The 18,979-nt window shown below is 44.9% G+C and overlaps 1 long non-coding RNA gene across 2 annotated transcripts; it reads right to left on the bottom strand.

Moving 5' to 3' along the window:
* Window positions 1–745: 745 nt before the first annotated feature.
* LOC131013990 (uncharacterized) lies at window positions 746–3,530 on the bottom strand. Of its 2 annotated transcripts, none has more exons than XR_009097934.1 (5): window positions 3,199–3,530; window positions 2,358–2,427; window positions 1,792–2,078; window positions 1,461–1,573; window positions 746–1,077 (listed from the first exon to the last, which is right to left on the bottom strand). It is a non-coding gene; the product is annotated as an uncharacterized LOC131013990 (long non-coding RNA). The 2 variants fall into 2 exon arrangements; XR_009097933.1 differs by having other exon boundaries at window positions 1,466–1,573; window positions 3,199–3,529.
* Window positions 3,531–18,979: the final 15,449 nt, after the last annotated feature.

Genomic DNA, 18,979 nt, shown 5'->3' with positions numbered 1-18,979 from the left:
GAAGTAAGGTTAGAGTCACATCGAATTTGTACATATGATCCAGCGCAGAATGCAGAACTGCGCAGACTCGAACTGGACCTGATAGACTTAAACAGAGAAGAGGCCCAAATCAAAGCAGCTAAGTATAAGAGTATTGTCAAAGCAGGGTACGACAGGAAAGTCAAGCAGCGCCGACTCCAGAAAGGGGACCTAGTACTGAAGCGCGCAGATGCTCTAAAAGCCATCGGGAAATTTGAAGCTACTTGGGAAGGACCTTATATTATCACTGAAGTCTTAGGAGGCGGAGCCTATCACTTGTCTGAACAAGCACTACTAGAAAATCAGCAAATCATGACACTTGAAAACGCCACCAAAAATCTGTTATTGCTACACTTTAGTTATAATGGCACCTAGCACAGGTGTCATATTAGAAAATGTAATAATAGGTTACATGTAAGGATAGAACCTCTATTACTTCACTTAAAAGTGTCATGAAAAGTCACGTGTAATGTCACTAGAAAGTGTCCTAAATATTTATAATTACGTTTTAATGTCTTTAATTTATATTTTCCTCCAACAAATTTTGTAAATTAGATTTTCATCCTTCAAATATTTATAATTAATGTTTTCTTCCTTTAAATATATGTAATTACATTTTCACTTCCAATGTGCTACACATTAAGTTTATTATTACTATAGTTTTCAATACAATTTTTTTAAAATATATTAAGATAAAGGCACGGAATTAATATTAAACTATCAACAATCATCCAAACAATGTAAATACAGAAATATGAAATTCCCAAAAAATAGTGGCTACACACATTAGGCATCCTTGCAACATTTACACCAACTACTCAAAATTTGAAGCAGCAAAGCAATTGAACAATGAAGGTACAATACAAAATTTAAGAATGACAATAGTGCTATTGCTAACAAAAAATTACAGATAGACCGAAACATTAGCAAATATGGATTGTTTGTTTTGGCAGTCGGAGAGCATTTGCACCATTTAAGCGCGTCACAAAAAATAAGGAGTTTCCTCATTGTCTTGTTGCATGTCCTCTCCAGTTTCAAGGTCAACCGCACACTTTGATGCTAGAAAACAAGAAAACAAGAAAACAAGTGATCCATCAAACAGTTTTAGTTTTAAGGTCAACCACACACACTTCTGTTGTCATTCAAAGTTATCCATCAAGAAAATAAGTTAATGGTCGTTCAGACACTTCAACAAATAGCTGGAGTTTATCACTATAGATTAATATAAAGCTACAAGCAGGCCTTGCCATCTCATGATTTAAAATAAGGACGAAGTTATTTGAATGTTATTACTTCAATGAAATAGTGCATATCATTATATTATTATCTATATTGCAAAATATCACCTAAAAATCTTACCTTCTTCATTTACTATAGTAACTGGGACGGAGGCGCCGATAAATGACTGAAAAGAAAAATATTTGAAACTTGAAACACATTACCTCACCTTGCATTGTCCAAGTCTTTCGTTCCAAGTTCGTTCTTCCTAGCCTGTCCTTTCAATCCATTTCGCACCAAATATACACGAGTATGTAGTTCAAATTTCTTGAAAGACCTGTGTTTACCAACAACAAAATGATGGATTCCACAAATAAAAAGTTGTGAGCAAAAAACTAAACTTATTTCTGCAATCATTTTGCTTCAAGGACACTCAGAAGAACTCCTGTAGAAACAAAGTGGCTTAGCAAAGAGGAGTGTTTCAACTTGTGACAGAATTAATGACCCGAATAATTAAAACCACATTACTAGAGCAGTTTGTGGATTGCTACTCACAGTATCCAGGGGCAAAGCATGATACCAGCTGCAACACCCGCAATCAATATCTCAGAATTCGTGGTTTCCTCATTTCCGAATAATTTTAGAAGCTGCTTCCTATGTGTATCATAAGCACAAAAATTAATTGCCTTGAAAGGTGCAGTACGCAGTATGTTAAACAAATTCCCTTCTAAAAGCCTGTCAAGCCTTGTGTTGCTATTCTTTTGATGAGCATGTACAAGTCCCACTTCTCGCCATAAACTATATACTCCAACTTCAGCCTCTCGAGTGGAGCAAGGCAAGTTCTGTTTGAACAATATTTCATTAGCACAATGCTGCTCTAGCAATACAAATATAAATTGTCGGTTTGGCATCCCAAATCTTCTTCTCAATGTTAAATTAGACACAATTTGTTTCTAGCAGAACAATACATTTTGTAGCATTAGCATAATAAATTTGCACTTCCAACTCATATAATGGAATAGAATTCAAGAGCTAAAGGAAAAACTTTGAGCAAAGGGTTAAAAAATAAAATAAAAAAATCATAATCTAGATAGAACCCTTTGATCATACTGATGACTGACCTTCTAAATCCTCATTGTGTATAGTGATATCTTCTGGAAGTCTCCTTAGTATAATTATTAACAGCTCAGCCTGACAACATAGATTTGGATATTAGTCAAATAAGAATCTAGCTCATGTTCAGAAATTGATGCCGCAAATACTGAGTATGTAGTCATGATAACACTATAGGCACTACTACATTCTATATACACGGGAGCAGTCTCTACTACACTCTATATGTATAGGAGTCTTTGTACTTGTATAATATCTTTTCTCTAGTGTCTTTGATTCATTCACTTTTACATAGCTCATTACAAATCATACAAACTAAGCACTTTTATTTTTGGGAATAACTAAGTAAGAAACAAAGAATAAGTTTTGTTCATAAAAAAGAAAACTAAGTTCAAAGAGATCAGAGATCCAGAAAAATAATGAGCTAAAGAACACTAGCCCTGACCCCTAACCATATCACACAAAGATATCCTTGAAGTTTCTAATTTCTATGTTTTGAAACCCACCATCCAAACATAAATTTTACCTATTCCGTATTGCTGCTATACCCTAATCACAATTCTCCAATCCTACTCTAGCCACACATTTCATCCCCACAAAACTGTGATTAGGTAAAACAATTAAACAAAGCATGAGCAGAATGTGGAACAAATCCAAGTGTATATGTGTCAAAAATAACCCAAGCTCTACAGGTAAGAACCATATACATATCAATAGTAAGAACGACAATAATCCTTCATTTTTGAAGGAAATTTTATAGTAGATCTATCTCTAAGGAATCAAACATGAAAAATAAACAAAAGGCGGAGAAAGAAATAAAAATGAGACGAAAGAGAAATAGAAATAAACCATTCAAAGCAAAAATCGACACCGAAAAATTGTGGCTTCTCATCTGCGGCAGCGCGAAATTGCGGTGGAGAAAGAAATAAAAATGAGGCGAAAGATAAATAGATATAAACCATTCTAAGCAAGAATCGGCAGCGAAAAAATGTGGTTTCTCATCCGCGGCAGCGCGAAATCGAAGATGAAAGCTTTCTCGTTGTGGATTTGGGGATTTAGCCTAGGGTTTTTCTGGGCATGGGAAAAGAAAGAACTTAGAGGCAGTTGGAGCAATGTAATATTTCGTTATTTTCTTTTTCCATTTTCCATTTTCCATTTTCCAATATGAACCAAAGGAATATGATAGACTACATTCTAATTCTAATAAAACTCGTCTAAGAAAAAAACAATCTAATAAAACTATAAGACACTTGATAAAAGTGTCAGTAAATGCATCTCATTGTGACATTTATTTTAAAATGTAGTATTAATGTTTGATATAAATGTAGTCAAAGATTAGTGTATTGATTGACTATCTAAAATGACAATTTTTATAAAGTGTAATGAATTAAATGTAGTAATAGGTCATTTTACTAGTAGTGAAGAGGGGATATCTCTCACAAGGCCGTGGAATATCAACCATCTCAAGAAATTCTATGTGTGAACCTCAAATATGTTCTGTCGTTATGTAGACCAGATACTCTTTTTCCCCACAAGGGTTTTAATGAAGTCTGGGGCCATGGTCATCATCAATAAAGATCTATTGTTTTAGGGAAAATTCGCCTCTTGTATTTTCTTCAGCATGATTTTCAACACAGGTCATAGAGACGGCGCAGACGAGGGCATTAATTGCACAATTCAAGGCATAAATTGCACGACGAGGGCATTAATTGCACAATTCAAGGCATTAATTGCACGACGAGGGCATTAATTGCACAATTCAAGGCATAAATTGCACGATGAGGGCATTAATTGCACAATTCAAGGTATAAATTGCACGACGAGGGCATTAATTGCACAATTCAAGGCATAAATTGCACGACGAGGGCATTAACTGCACAATTCAAGGCATAAATTGCACGAGGAGGACATTAACTGCACAATTCAAGGCATAAATTGCACGACGAGGGCATTAATTGCACAATTCAAGGCATAAATTGCACGACGAGGGCATTAATTGCACAATTCAAGGCATAAATTGCACGACGATGGCACTAATTGCACAACTCAAGGTATAAATTGCATGACGGGGGCATTAATTGCAAAATTCAAGGCATTAATTGCACAACGAAGGCATCAACTGCAAAATTCAAGGCATAAATTGCACGACGAGGACATCGAAATCCAAGGCATTAATTGCACGATGAATGCATCAAGGGAAAAATCAAAGGTATCAATTGCGAACTCTAGGGCGCTGATTAGAGGCGTGAATCGCACAAATTAAACGTGAATAGTGTGACAAAGGCATAAATTGCGAGAATAGGGAACCACGGCGATTCAAATATCTGGGCTGCGGAGACAATAACTTTGTGTTTGCGCAGATTGGCACAACACACCAACCATCCAGTTGAAGCCCCGTTATCTGAATAGGGAACATAAATACACACCAATACATGAAGCATTAATAAAAAAATCAACCACATCCTTACCAAGTTTAATCTCAGCCCGTTTGACTACGACAACAATGGGAAAAATGCGAAATAATGACCTACATTTGCGAATAGACAGTGGGGAGATAATAAACGGCATACAAGACAAGAAAAGGCGAAAGATATCGTGAAGAAATGAGATAAGAAAGATCCATCTGGATAGGGATTATAAACAGGCCAGGCCAATCTGTTGTTACAAAAATTCAAAGCATCCAAGATAAATGTTCAAAGTTTTACAAACTAAACAAGGAAACACATGAAAATCTAAGGGTTGCGGGTTGGAGCAGGGGGATCTTCCATTTGAATAGACTCATCTGCGCTGCTGCTGCCACCACCACCGGAGGGTTCACGCTGCGCAGACTCATGGGCCGGAGATGTCGGCGCCGCTACAACTACGGGAGCTGGTTCGTAGAACACCCCGCCACCCGGGAAGTTACCCCGGACTGATCGAATACGAGAGCGGATGGCGTCGAGGTAAGGTGTCCTCACGAAGGGCTCTGTAGGCAAGGGGTCAGCACTGCATCCGGTCACAAATAGGAGAACTGCCTTGTCTAGAACCGGGAACCACCATTCCAGAGTTGGCGGTGGGTCAGCATTGATACCCAGAATTCCCCCAAGACCACCTGAGTCGATGGCATTCAGCACGGCCTCATTCTCGCACAAAGCCCGTTGTTCAGGAGAGGTTTGTATCAAGTTGAGGGTGACCTGGGTTGACTCCCTAACGAGCCACTGCAGTGCCGGAGCCGCAGCATTCAGCAACTCGGGGGTACGGAGGAATTCGTTAATAGTCTCCATCATCATGATGCGCAGAAATGCGTGACCCTCCGAGGAAAGAAAGTAGCGCAGCCGATATTGCTCAGTTCCATGCCGAAAGGCTTGATTCTCCTTGGTTGTGATCTCCTTCTCAACGGCAGACAACTTCTGCGAGCAATCCTGATTAATTGCCGCGAGCTCTTTCCCTTTCTCCCGGTTTACACGCGCCAGCTTCGTGTCAACGGATAATCTCTCAGCTCTTAACCTCTCGTTCTCTTCTCGCAGACGGCGAGATTCTTCTTCGGCATGAGTACACCTAGCCAGCGCCGCCAAGAACTCTTTATCTTTAGCCTGAACCTCGCCCTCCGCGCGGAGAAGGCTCCGAGAATAGGCCAGACACTCAACCCTGGCCTGCACAGAAAATGTAGAGGAGAAATTAAAGAGACACCCGCTAAATACAACATAAATAGAGTAGATAATAACATCTTACTGCTTCAATCATCAACACAAGGTTGTCAGCCATCTGCTGGCGTCCCAAGGATTCCTGGGCCTGGAGGTCAGAGGGAGCAATCTGGGCTATCATTTGAGACCGACACTCTTCGCCGGTCAGATCTGCAAGGGCACGAGGGGCAATGCCCACCCCAGAGGTCGTCCCACCGTCGAGAGGACGGGGAGGAGAAGCAAACATCTGGGCAGAAGAGTCGGCATCCTCCGAGATCAGTTGCATGGTTTCTGGTTGCGCCACCGGCGTCGCTGCCTTCTTCTTCTTCTTTTGTTGGGGTTGCTTCTTAGTCGGAGCACCCTTTCATTTTCTCTGAATCAGGGGACTACTCTCTTCTGTATCTTCATCGCCCGGTTTCTCATCGCGAAGCTGAAAAGGACTGAGCTGGGGCCGACGAGAGGCTGAAGACCTCGCCACAATGGCCTGAGCGGCGCTGCTAACGGTCTGTGCAGCTGGGGCCGATGGGTTAGCTCCTGTCTGAGCAAAGTTAAAGCTGGCGATGACACCATGTGACGGTGTTTTCCACGAATCCATACCTAACACAGATTAACCAACATGAAAAACACATCAGAAACATATTTCAAGAAATAATACGAGCATCAACAAGATAAAAGGAACAGATAAGGATGCAGAACATAACAAATACTAATATTAAACACCAACAACACATTCAATACACGCGGGGGACAAGGGATAGCGGGAGAATAATCCTGCGCTGGCCAGGACAGAAGGCCTAGTCACTAGTTCCTTCACCCTCAAAATATTAGCATTGCGGGCCGCAGCTAATTGTTTCAGAAGGCTGTCTTCAATATCAGTGACACATTCGGAGCTGGAAGGGGAAAGATGTTTGGTACGATGCCATTGAACTTGGGCATCAGCACCGATAATATTTGGCCAAGAGCCATGACGGGTTTGGACAAAGAAATATTTGTCGTGAAAATTTTTATCTAAGGAAGTCAATTTATTCATGAAGGCCATATGGCCCCCGGAGTTGGAAGTGAAATTATAGTGGGACCCGGTCCGTTTCAAGACATGGGTCTTATGAAATAGGGCGGCGTTGTAAGGGTAATTGTTAGCGGCGCAGACTATGTGCAACAAATGGGCTCGACGAATAGAGGAGGGCGAAAGTTGGAAAAAAGGAATTCCATACCGATTACATACATCAATCAAGAAATGGGAGGGAGGGATTCGCAATCCTGCATCGAGTTGATGCAACCAGACCGGAATGATGTTAGGATTAATGCCCCGACGAGTATCAGGCATATCGGAGTTAGGATCAGCCGAATTTTGGATTCGGACTTTAAAGTCCGGATCGGCGATGTCGATACGAAGAACATCCCTCATCGCCTTTATAGACCGGACATGTAGAGTAGATTGGGGAAGTTCGGACTCCGCGGCAGTCATGAATGACACAGAATTTTGAAGGAGGAGGTAGTACGAAGCGGGAAAGGGGGATGACGAAAAGATTGCTGGGAAAAAGAGTAAAGTATGATAAATCAGAGGGAGGAGATAATGGGTACCTGGTCAGACCTAGCGACGGGGAGAGCGAGGAGAGGAAGGGGAGCGATCGGCAGAGAAGAAAAAGAAACTGGAGCAGGGATAAAACGCAGAGGAATGTGAGGAAAAAATAAGAAGAAAGAAAGAAGAAGATGACAAATATTTATAGAGGAAGGGAATTTAAAAGGACGAGAGAGGGGGAAATCATTAGGGCTAATACGTGTGCAGAAAAGGAAGGGTCCAGATTACATCGCAAAATGGCGGTTGGGAACGGAGGGCTCAGATTGAACCAGGGGCTGCGAAAAGGCACGTACGGCGAATAGTGAACGTGTCAGTCATTAAATGAGGAGACGTCATAGAAAGAGAAAACCCTGCGCTGATGGGAAAGCGTCAAAAGTTTAGTGCAGCTACGAAAATTCAAAACTTTCTTTTCGTAGACTAGGGGGGAGTAGCTGATGAGGAGTAAGGATCTCATCAGCCATCCTACTCCAGAAATACCGGGCCAGCACAGAAATTAGGAGATGAGAATCAACAGCGCCGATTTAGGCCCTAAACATACTTGGTTCAAAGAGCATAGATACGTCACACAATTGTCAAATCAAGTCAGCGGCGCAGACTAAAGTCTGCGCAGACTAGAAGAGACGGCTTAACCTCAAGATAACACCTGGAGAGGACTCAAAGAAAGAAACATCTTCAGTGAGAGTTGCGTGGATAAGACCAGAAGGCAACGCATACGAAGGGATCAATTACGCCCTATATAAAGGGCGGCGCAGACGAAGGTCCGTCCCGTTTAAGACGGCGCCGACGCAGGGCTGCCCCATTTCAGGCGGCGCAGACAAAAGTTCGTCCCGATTAAGTCGACACAGATGAAGGCTCGCCCCGATAAAGTCGGCGCAGAATGGAAGCAACCAGCGTCGAAGCTTGGGAAGACCACATGTTCAGCATAAAGCTGCGAAGTAGTTAGGAAAGTTTGTTAGTAGATAGAGAATCATTCACGAACACCGCATGTGGAGCACGTGAATGACCTGTAAAGTCTTTTTTACCCTTTGCCCTAATGTAACTCTATAAATACTCCTTGTAACCCATTATAATACACGCGAAAAATACTTTAAGGAATTCATCTGCAAGTTTTTCTCTCATATCGCCACACAGGTTAATTCGATCTCCTTTTCCGATTTATTTAGATCTAGGCTTGAATGTTGAGCTTCACCACTCGGCACTTCTGTCTCCACGACATGCCTGCAAACAAACAATGTTGTATTATTAGAATCAGAGTAAGAACAATTCATGCATTTACTAACACGTTATATTACCTATAGTTGTGGGTGAATACAGGGGGAACAGGTCATTGGCTGCTAGAGCCGAGTTGCTGTCTGTGAGCTGTTTACAGGGAAATGGCTCCTCGTTATTAAGGGAATTGAGGAAAGCTATTACCCCCAGATCAAAGTCACTGGGGGTTCCCTGGGAGGGAGGCTTGTGCTTAGCGCGGAGCTCATGCCACTTTAGCTCTTGGGCACCATATTGGCGCTAAGTGCCAGTGGAGGTCACCACGAAGCAATAAAAGGGCAGGAAGCCCTTGTCATAGGAATTGAGGGAGTTGAGGAAAGTGGTGGGATAGGTTCAGAGGCTTCTACTTCAAAGCCTGTCTCGTCCATGAAGGGACGAGACTTTGTTAGAAAGTTGCTGACCCAGATCCATCCTAAGGATCGGGAGGCAACTGTGAAAATGATGAGACCGAAGTTGGCCAGCAGCATCGGCCAGTTGTGGATTCAGGTACCCTGCATTTGTTTTTGCCTTGTTAGTATTTGGTATTTACCTTTTTATTGCTCTACTCTGACATTTTCCCTCTGATTCCCTGCAGTTGGAATCCCAGATTGGTGAGGCCATCCAGTGCATCGATGATTACGGTGCACTAGAAAAAGACTTGAAAAATGAGAAGGAGGCTGAGGCTAGTGTGATCAGGAGGTCACGGTCCTGGTGGAACGCTTCATCCAGGCAGAAACGGATTCGGCCGCGTTGCGGGCCCAGATTGAGCAGCTGGAGGTGGAGAAGGCCTCCCTGGCCTCGGAGCTAGAGAGGTCCAAGAAGGAGGGGTACGAGAATCTAGTGCGGTTCTGGGCCCGATATTAGATGGAGTACAGGGAGTCTAAGCGCCACTGGAAAATAGCCTGCGAGGGTGCCCTGAACCGGGGTTACGCGCTGGGTGTCTGGGACCAGCGGATGGAGTTCTTCGTCTCTCCTCGGGGCCAGCAGTTCATGGACATAATGCTGGAGGATACTCTGGCGGCATTGCAGAGGACCCCCGACTACCTGGAGGGGTTCTCACAGCTCTTCGCCCACGTTATCAAAGAGACCGCGCTGAAGACGGCGGAGATGCTGGGAGTGTCAAAAGAGCAAGCCGCTGCCCCGGACTTGGAGGCCTTGATGGACAACATCAAGGACGAGGACCTCAACAGGCTGCTGAGTATACCCGCCAATTCCCCGGAGAAGCCTGTGTGGTGGTATCCGGTTCTGGAGAAAGCCCTCCCCCAATTCGCCTTTGGGGTTTGCTCTGATCCGGTGCCGACTACTCCCAAGTACCAGCCCGCTTTCTGCAATTCTCTGACAAAGTTCGTGGGCCAACTAAGGGTCCAGGCTGGTACTAGCTCCCGCGGATTTGAGCAATTTAGAATGGAGCCCCCTCTGCCCTCCACCTTCGACGCTTCTACCTCTACCTCTGAGGTCGTGGACCAGCTTCTGGCTTTGTATCGTAATGAAAATGAATATACCAGGGAAGCCCTGAAGCTGCTGGACATGGAGCAAAGACTGCGGGAAGTGGATGATTCTGATACGCTGGAAGTGCTCGAAGAAAGGGGCCCCTCTGCCGAGGCCTCTGTCGTTGCCCCCGAAGCTGCTGATCCCGATTCCACTACCGCTGCTTCTCCCTCTTGATTGATGTTGCTATCCTCTCCCTTTTTTGCTAAAACCTGTAAATTTTAACTTGTAAATACTCTGCTCCGTCTGGATGATACTTTTTATTTTATTTTGCTGTAGTGTACAGCTTTATCCCGTTCGAACTGTTGATGAACTTCCCTTGTAATTTCCTTCTCCCTTTGAAATGATATAAGTTCATTTTCTGGTCTGGCTCTGCATTAGTTTTTCTTTCGTATTGTTTTGTTGCTGTTGTCCTGTTTTTGAATTGGTGTAAACTATATTCTGGCACTCCGGGATGTAACTGCTATTTCTTTTGCAAAAAGTTGGGTTTCGAATTTTTGTTGAAGTGTTCGCGATTCCTCTGGTTAGCTTTCCTCTGAATGCGTTATTGAAATTGTTGTGATTTCTCTGTTCAGTTTCTACTTGCTTGCGTTGTTGGAGTACGAGTGATTTCTCCGATCTCCATGGCTCTGATTCCTTTTAGCGTGCCCTGCTTTGACTTCTTCTTCCGTTGCTCTGACTCTTTCTCATATATATTTCTCTGACTCCTCCCTCCTGGGAATTCTCTTACGCTTCCCTCCTTAGCATTTCTCTGACGCTTCCCTCGTACTGGCTGGAATACTCTGCGTGGAGCATAGCTGGTCATAGGGACCCAGCTAACTTTCGCAGCTTACGATTAAATAGTAACCCTCTGCGCGGAGCATGGATGATCCGGGGGATGCATCCAACTCTCGCGGCTTACGATTAAACAGTAACCCTCTGCGCGGAGCATGGATGATCCGGGGGATGCATCCAACTTTCGCGGCTTACGATTAAACAGTAACCCTCTGCTCTTCCCTTTTCGTGGATGTTTTATCTTCCCCGTGACTTGCTAAGCAGCAATTTGGATTGAAATTATGAATTATGGGTATATACCCTACTCCCCCCTCTGGTGACATGTGCAATGCTCTGCATGAACATGTTTAAGTAAAGTATGCAACGTAAAATGAAATAAGTAAAGTAAATGAGTCAACACCATGAAATTCCCTAAAATCACGCATCCAATTTTATTGATAACAGGCCCCGAACCTCGTTAAAACCCCTGTGGGGAAAAAGTGTATTTGGTCTACAACTTGATAGTTCGTGAAACAAAATTACACATAGAATTTCTTCAGGGTATTGATATTCCATGGTTTTGGGAGAGCTCTGCCGTCCGGATCCGACAATGTGTATGCTCCGCCACCCAAAACCTCTGTGACGATGAAAGGGCCCTCCCAATTGGGTTCGAACTTTCCCACTGGCTTTAAAGCGTCAGCCCTCTTGAGAACTAGGTCGCCCTTGGATAGCTTTCGTGCTCTGATCCTCTTGTCATATTCGGCCTTGATGATGCTCTTATATTTCGCTGCTCTGACCTAGGCTTCATCCCTCTGCACTTCCACTAGGTCTAGCTCTGCTCTGCGGAGTTCTGAATTTTGCTCTGTATTGTATGTTGTTATTCGGTACGACTCCAGTCTGGCCTCTGCTGGTATCACTGCGTTGGATCCATACACCAGAGTGAATGGTGCTTCTCCGGTTGCTGTCTTTGGGCTGGTGCGATAGGCCTAGAGTACGGTGTCTAGCTTCTCGACCCATTTCCCTCTACTCTGATTCAGCCGCTTTTTGATTCCTTCGCAAATTGTTCTATTTGCCAACTCCACCTGCCCATTTGCTTGCGGATGTGCCACAGAAACGAAGCGTTGCGCTATATCCATGCGATCACAGAAGTCGGCGATCTTTTGCCATGTGAATTGGGTTCCATTGTCTGATACGATGATTCTAGGGACTCCATATCAGCAACATATGTTTCGCCAGATGAACCGCTCTACCGTGCCTTCGTCAATCTTTGACACAGCTTCGGCTTCTACCCATTTGGAGAAGTAATCCACCGCCACGATGAGAAAACATTTGCCCCCTGGTGTCGTAGGCAATTTCCCAATGATATCTATGCCCCATTTGTCAAATGGGCCAGCAGCGTACATTACTCCCATAGTCTCCCCTGGAACGTTGATCTTTCCGGCATGCCTCTGACAAGCCTCACATTTGCGGACGAATTCTCTGGCATCTTTAGTGATGGTTGGCCAATAGAACCCTGCCCGGATGGTTTTTCGTATAAGATGCCTAAATCCTGTATGTCCGCCATAGCAACCTGCATGAATCTCTGTCAGAGCAAAGTTAGCCTCCTCAGGAGATAAACATTTCAATAAGGGGTGGGTGAAGGAACGCTTGTAGAGTTGATCGTTGATCAAGCAATAATTCTCATATCGAGCCCTCTAATTGGATTCTTTGCTTAATCGTTCCCATGTTCTGAGAAAATGTATAATTGGGGCCCGCCAATCATCACGGATTTCCACCGCAAAAACCTGGGAAGTTCTCATTTCTCTGGTATCGCAGAGCAGCGTAATCTCATCACTCCACGTCTGTTCCACTGCACTGGCAACCCGTGCCAACAAGTCCGCCTTGGTGTTCTCCTCTCGGGAAATTTGTTCTATTCTGAATTCCATGAATTTTTTCTTCATTTCGATGACTTTGTTATGATATGCCCGCATCCGCTCTTCTTTAACATGATATCCTCCCGAAAATTGCTGAGCCACCAATTGTGAGTCAGTTCTGATGATGATACATTCAGCCCGCAGCTCTGACAAAATGTGCGCTGCTCTGACCACAGCCTCGTATTCTGCTTCATTGTTGGACATTCTACAAGTAAACTTAATGGCGAATTGATACACCTCTGAACTCGGGGAAACGACATACACCCCGATCCCGCATCCCTCTTTTGTAACGGATCCGTCCACGAAGGCTATCCAAAATTCTTGCACAGGACGACGAGTAGTTTCTTGGATAAAATCTGCAAGGACTTGGGCCTTGATGGCTATCCTCGGCTCATAATCCACATCATATTCCCCTAACTCCATAGCCCATTTCACCATGCGTCCGGAGAGATTTGGTCTCCCAAGCACCTGTTTGAACGGTAACGAGGTTCGAACCACCACACGATGGGATAAGAAGTAAGGTCTTAACCTCCGAGCTGTGACCATAACTGCCAGAACAGCCCTTTCAATCTCTGAGTAATTTAACTCGGGCCCTTGAATCACCCGGCTGACGAAGTAAATCGGCTTTTGATGATTGCCTTCTTCTCTGATAAGGATAGAGCTGATTGATTTCTCTCCCATTGCTATGTATAAGTACAACACTTCCCTGGGAATGGGTTTGGTTAGAGTCGGGAGCTTCGCTAGGTACGCTTTGAGATCGTCAAAAGTTGTTCGGCATTCCGCATCCCATTGAAATTTGGTCCCCTTCCTTAAGATCTTGAAAAATGGCAAGCTCCGCTCTGCCGACCGTGAAATGAACCTGCTCAGAGCAGTGATACGCCCGTTCAGAGTCTGTACCTCTTTGATTCCTCTGGGAGGTGTCATATCCATGATGGCCTTCACTTTGTCAGAGTTAACCTCGATCCCCGCAGGGGAGACCTTGTACCCCAAAAATTTCCCTGTAGTGACCTCGAAGGTGCATTTCGCTGGATTGAGCATGAGCCTATTTTCTTGGATGACTGTGAAAATTTCCTCTAGATCAGAGACGTGATCCTCCGCTCTGACACTTCGCACAAGCATGTCATCCACGTACACTGATATATTCTTCGAGAGTTGTTCCTTAAATATTTTTTCCATCATTCTTTGGTACGTAGCTCCTGTATTTTTTAGGCCGAAAGGCATGCTTTTCCACCCAAATACCCCACAGCAGACAGCAAAAGCCATTTTGGCAATATCGTCCTTGTGCATTTTGACCTGGTGATATCCCTGATAAGCGTTCATCATAGATAGCAACGCACAGCCCGAAGTAGAGTCCACAAGTTGATCAATCCTTGGCAGAGGATAATAATCCTTAGGGCAAGCGGCATTCAAATCCCAGTAATCCACACACATGCGCCAAGTGTTTGTCTTCTTAGCCACCATCACGGCGTTTGAGATCCATTCCGGGTATTGTATTTCTTCAATGTAACCAGCATCCAGTAATCCCTGGATATGTTCTCTGATTGCAGCACCTTTCTCGGCCCCAAAGTGTCTCGTTCTTTGTTTTACCGGTTTTACATTGGGATTTACATTGAGGCGATGTTCCGCCAACCCCCTGTCAATGCCCTTTAGGTCGGCTGTGCTGAAAGCGAACACATTCGCATTCCTCTGAAGGCAGTCGATCAGTCCTGCTTTGATTTGTTCATTCATAGATGACCCGATCTTCGTCTGAAAACCCTCATTTCCCGGGAATAGCTCGATCATGTTACACACGTCGTTAGTCGTTATCAAGGCAGATTTCTCTGAACCTTCCCAAGTATTTGACAACTCTGTCAATTCCCGTCGTTCCTCTGCCAGAGCAGCGATATCACCCGTCTTCCCTTTTTTCCTGGTATCCGATCCCTCTGTTACCCTTTCTCTTTTCTGGCCTGAGGAGTGTGTGAGCATTCGCACATGGCATTCCTTTGATATTTTCTGATCACCCCACTCCTCCCCCACTCTTCCTCCTCCGATGGGGAATTTCATTTTCAGGTGGAACATTGAAATGACTGCTCTGAATGCCATCAGAGCAGGGCGCCCAAATATCACATTATAAGACGGTTTGGGCATATCTACCACCAGGAATCGTATCATCCTGGTTTTGCAAGCATCCGCCCTGCCGAGGGTAACTGGTAACTCCACGAACCCTAGCGGCATGACGATTTCTCCCCTAAATCCGAACAGAGGGGCATTCGTGGGCTCGATATTAGCTTCAATCCCCATATTCTGTAGACATTCCAGGTATAGAATATTCACCGCACTCCCTAAATCCACAAAAACGCGATGTACAATGCAAGTTGCTATATCTGCCGTGAAAACTAATGCGTCATCGTGGGGGTACATGAGCGTTCGCAGGTCCTCTGACCCGAAAGTAATGACCGGCTCCTCCGCTGCACCTGTGATCTCCATTACTTGTTTGGGATAATACCCTGACCTTTCTGCCCGTACGACTTGTTTCTTGGCCCGATTGAAAGTTGGTATCCCATTCTCGTCGAAAATCATGTGCACTTTCCTTCTGGGCGGGTGGAGAGGTATCCGACCCTGCACGGCCCCTCTATGCTGATCGCGGTTTTCCTCCGGACGTCGATCCCGGTCATTCCCTTGATCTTGTCTTTGGTCGTTTCCCTGGGGCTGCTTACCCTGACCCTCATTCCCTCTGGCGATAAACTGGTCCAAGTTGCCCTGGCGCACTAAGAACTCTAGTTGATGCTTGAGGTGTCCACAGTATCTAGTGTAATGCCCATAGGCGTTGTGGTATTCACATAACTTGTTGTTGGGCCCCTGCTGTGGCTGCCCGTCCCTATAAGTGCCCGGTGCCCGAAAAAACGGCTGGTTCTTAATCAGATGGAAGATTTCTTCTTGTGGTTTATTCAGGGGAGTGTATTCAGTGAAGCGATTGACTTCGTTCACGGTGCGCTGCTGGCGGGGTGGTACCTCTGTCTGAGGAGGAAGTACCCTAGGGGGCAATCCTCTGAAGGGTACCTGCTCTTGATTATTGGCGTTCTGCTCTGGTGCAGCCTCGGCCCTCCTGGCCCTATGTTTGTCATTTTCAGCCTTTCGTGCCATTCGGGCGTCCTCCAATTGCAAGCACCTCGGTAACGTAGTCATGATGTCGTCAAAATCCCTGGCCGGTCTGATCTGTAATTCGTCGAAGAAGAGTCCGGGCTTCAATCCTCGAACGTACGCGCAGTTTTTGATTTGTGACTGCGCCTCTGGCACCTCCAGAGCAGCGAGATTGAACCGGGCAGTATATTCACGCAGTATTTCGTTTTGATCCTGTTTTATATCCATCAAGGAGATGGCTGATTTTCCCACCCTCCGCGAGCTCGCAAACTGTCTGACAAAGTGTGTCTGAAGGTCCTCAAAATAGTAAATAGAGTTCGGGGGAAATATTCCGAACCAAAGCTGGGCTGGTCCAGACAGAGTGGTGGAAAATATACGGCACTTGATGCCCTCTGAGTACATGTGTAGCGTGACCAACCCTTCAAACCGGTTGAGTTGTACCTCAGGATCAGTAGTACCATCATAATCAAGCGAGATAGGTCTGTAGTTCCTTGGCAGAACATCCGCCAAGATATCCGCAGAGAACGGGCTCCGACTGTTAGTGGTCTTGGCTTTTGACATCTTGGCACGCTTTTCATCCCGGTATCTCCCATGTTCCCTTTTGTCTCTCGGCGAATCATAGGCATGGTGGCGTTTGTGGCTTTTGTGTTCATGCTTGCCAGAGGTATACTCTTGCTCCGGTTCCTCTGACCGTTCAGTTCGACGAGACTTCTCTAATCGATACGATTTCTCTACTCTGCGGGATCTCTCTGACCTTTGCGATTTTTCAGCCCTCTGAGATTACTCCCTCAGAGTATCCTCCATATCTCTGAGTTGATTTTTTAGTTGTGACACCTGGTTTTTCAGTCTTGCAGTTTCTCTTGGTTTTTCTCCTTTAAAAATAGGGGTAGCGGAATGGCTATCAGACTCACCCACTCTTTCCCTTCGAACGATGATGCGCAGTACTGTGCGGCTCCCTTCCGGTTTCTTCTCCGGTTCCCTGTCAGCGAGGAACTTCTGTGTTTCCTTGGGCAGTGCGGGCTGTTTGGCAGTAAATGGTTCGTTCACCTCCAGAGCAGTGTGAGGTGGGAGCCCAGTGCCCTGTTGGTCAGGCCTTCCCGTCAGAGGGGCGGTAGCGGGGACAGTTGGTGCAAACGGGCCACCCATTGCCTGACGCACAGCAGTGTAGTTCAGCAGAGCCATCAGTTGCTCCGCCAGAGTGAAGCTTAGCGGCCCACCACCAGACGTGGGGGTTAGGCCTTGTAATTCAGACCCAGCAGTAACCAGAGCAGACCTTTGGAGAGTGATATTCTGTCCTAACAGTGGGGTAGTGGAGATGTTGGGGAAGCCTAGCGGTGTGGAGAAGACAGCGCTGACCGGCAGACTGCTCAGCAGAGACATGGGCATTTCAGTGAGGGCAGCAGAGTTGAGCCCAGTGCTGTCGAAGTCCTTCTCAAGAGTGCGGCGAACATCAACAGAGTCCATGGTACCTACACGTAAAAAATGTGAGAAAAGTCCCAATAATAGACAGATCGAACCACCTTTTATCAGGGGAAGCCTTGATTTAAGAAATCCCAAATATTGGCGCGAAGGCCATTATGAATTTTCACGTGCTGGTCTAGAGACCACTATGAATTCCCGACCCCAATACATCTATACACCAGGAAATAAACCCAGGGCATAGATCCAGACACAGAAGGCGAATAACATAGATTTTCCCTTAGATTCAAGTTCGAACTCAACGGAAGAGACGGATCACTCGAGGAATTACCCAGAAAATCTAAAAACAATTGTAAACAAAGCAACAACCAAGAGATCGTTAGCAAAACACATTAGATACGGCAAACAACAGAGATCATATGAGAAAACATGATAGTCGCACACAATTATCATGACAGCATGGAAAATAAACACAGATCAACACCCAATTCTCGATCTCACCCACTTTCCAAACATCCACATGCGAGAAAACGATAAAACCCATGGATTTGGAAGTTTTCAAGCGGATCAGAACGGAAAAAGTGGATCTACTGCTCCTAATCCACCTAGGTACTCAGATCATCGGACGAATTGGGGCTTGCGCACACAAATCCGCGCGCAATTGCAGATCTGCATGCGCAAGCTGGACTCACGCCTTAAACTCATAGCTTTCCCACAGACGGCGCCAGTTGATAAAGTATTTTATCAACACCTAATCTAGATTACGAATTTTACCTAGTGTTTGAACGTGAGAAAGAGTTTAATTGCTTGAGAACAAAAGGAAATCTGTTGTAGTATTAAGAGAGAGCATGTGTTTATAAGATACAGGTGCATGGGTATTTATAGAATACATGCTAGGGGTAAAAAAGTAATTTCGGCCTAAAGGACATGCTCCCCACGTGGTCAATGGTATAGTGGTAATATCGCCTATAATCGAGCGATTCCTCTGTAAACGGGCAATTCCTCTGCTCTGTTGCTTCCCAGGTAAAGCGGTCATTCTTATCATTGACTATCTTATATGGTAGAGCATTTCTCTGAGTTTCAGGATTCCTCTGACTGTGCTCGTTCCTCTGGCTAAGTTCATTCCTCTGACTGAGTCCATTCCTCTGACTGAGTTCATTCCCCTGACTGAATCCATTCCTCTGGCTGAGTCCATTCCTCTGATGTAGATAGTTCCTCTGATCCGAATGATTCCTCTATTCGAGTTGATTCCTCTACTCTGCATATATTACTCCTCATCACCTTCGATGTTTCAATACTTACGAAAGGGATTTCAAGTCCCAATACTTCTTTGTTGAGATCCACGCTAGTGACTTGGGTCGTGCCTTTGGTTTAAGGTCTACCCAATGTCACTTGGTAAAACACTGTCACCCTACTGCTGGTACTGAGCCTCCTCTTCACGACCGAACTGT

Source organism: Salvia miltiorrhiza, chromosome 3 (assembly GCF_028751815.1).
Source record: "Salvia miltiorrhiza cultivar Shanhuang (shh) chromosome 3, IMPLAD_Smil_shh, whole genome shotgun sequence".
In the NCBI taxonomy this organism is placed as follows: domain Eukaryota; kingdom Viridiplantae; phylum Streptophyta; class Magnoliopsida; order Lamiales; family Lamiaceae; genus Salvia; species Salvia miltiorrhiza.
The sequence above is the reverse complement of the archived record's forward strand: the minus strand, read 5'-3'. Positions and strand labels throughout refer to the sequence as shown.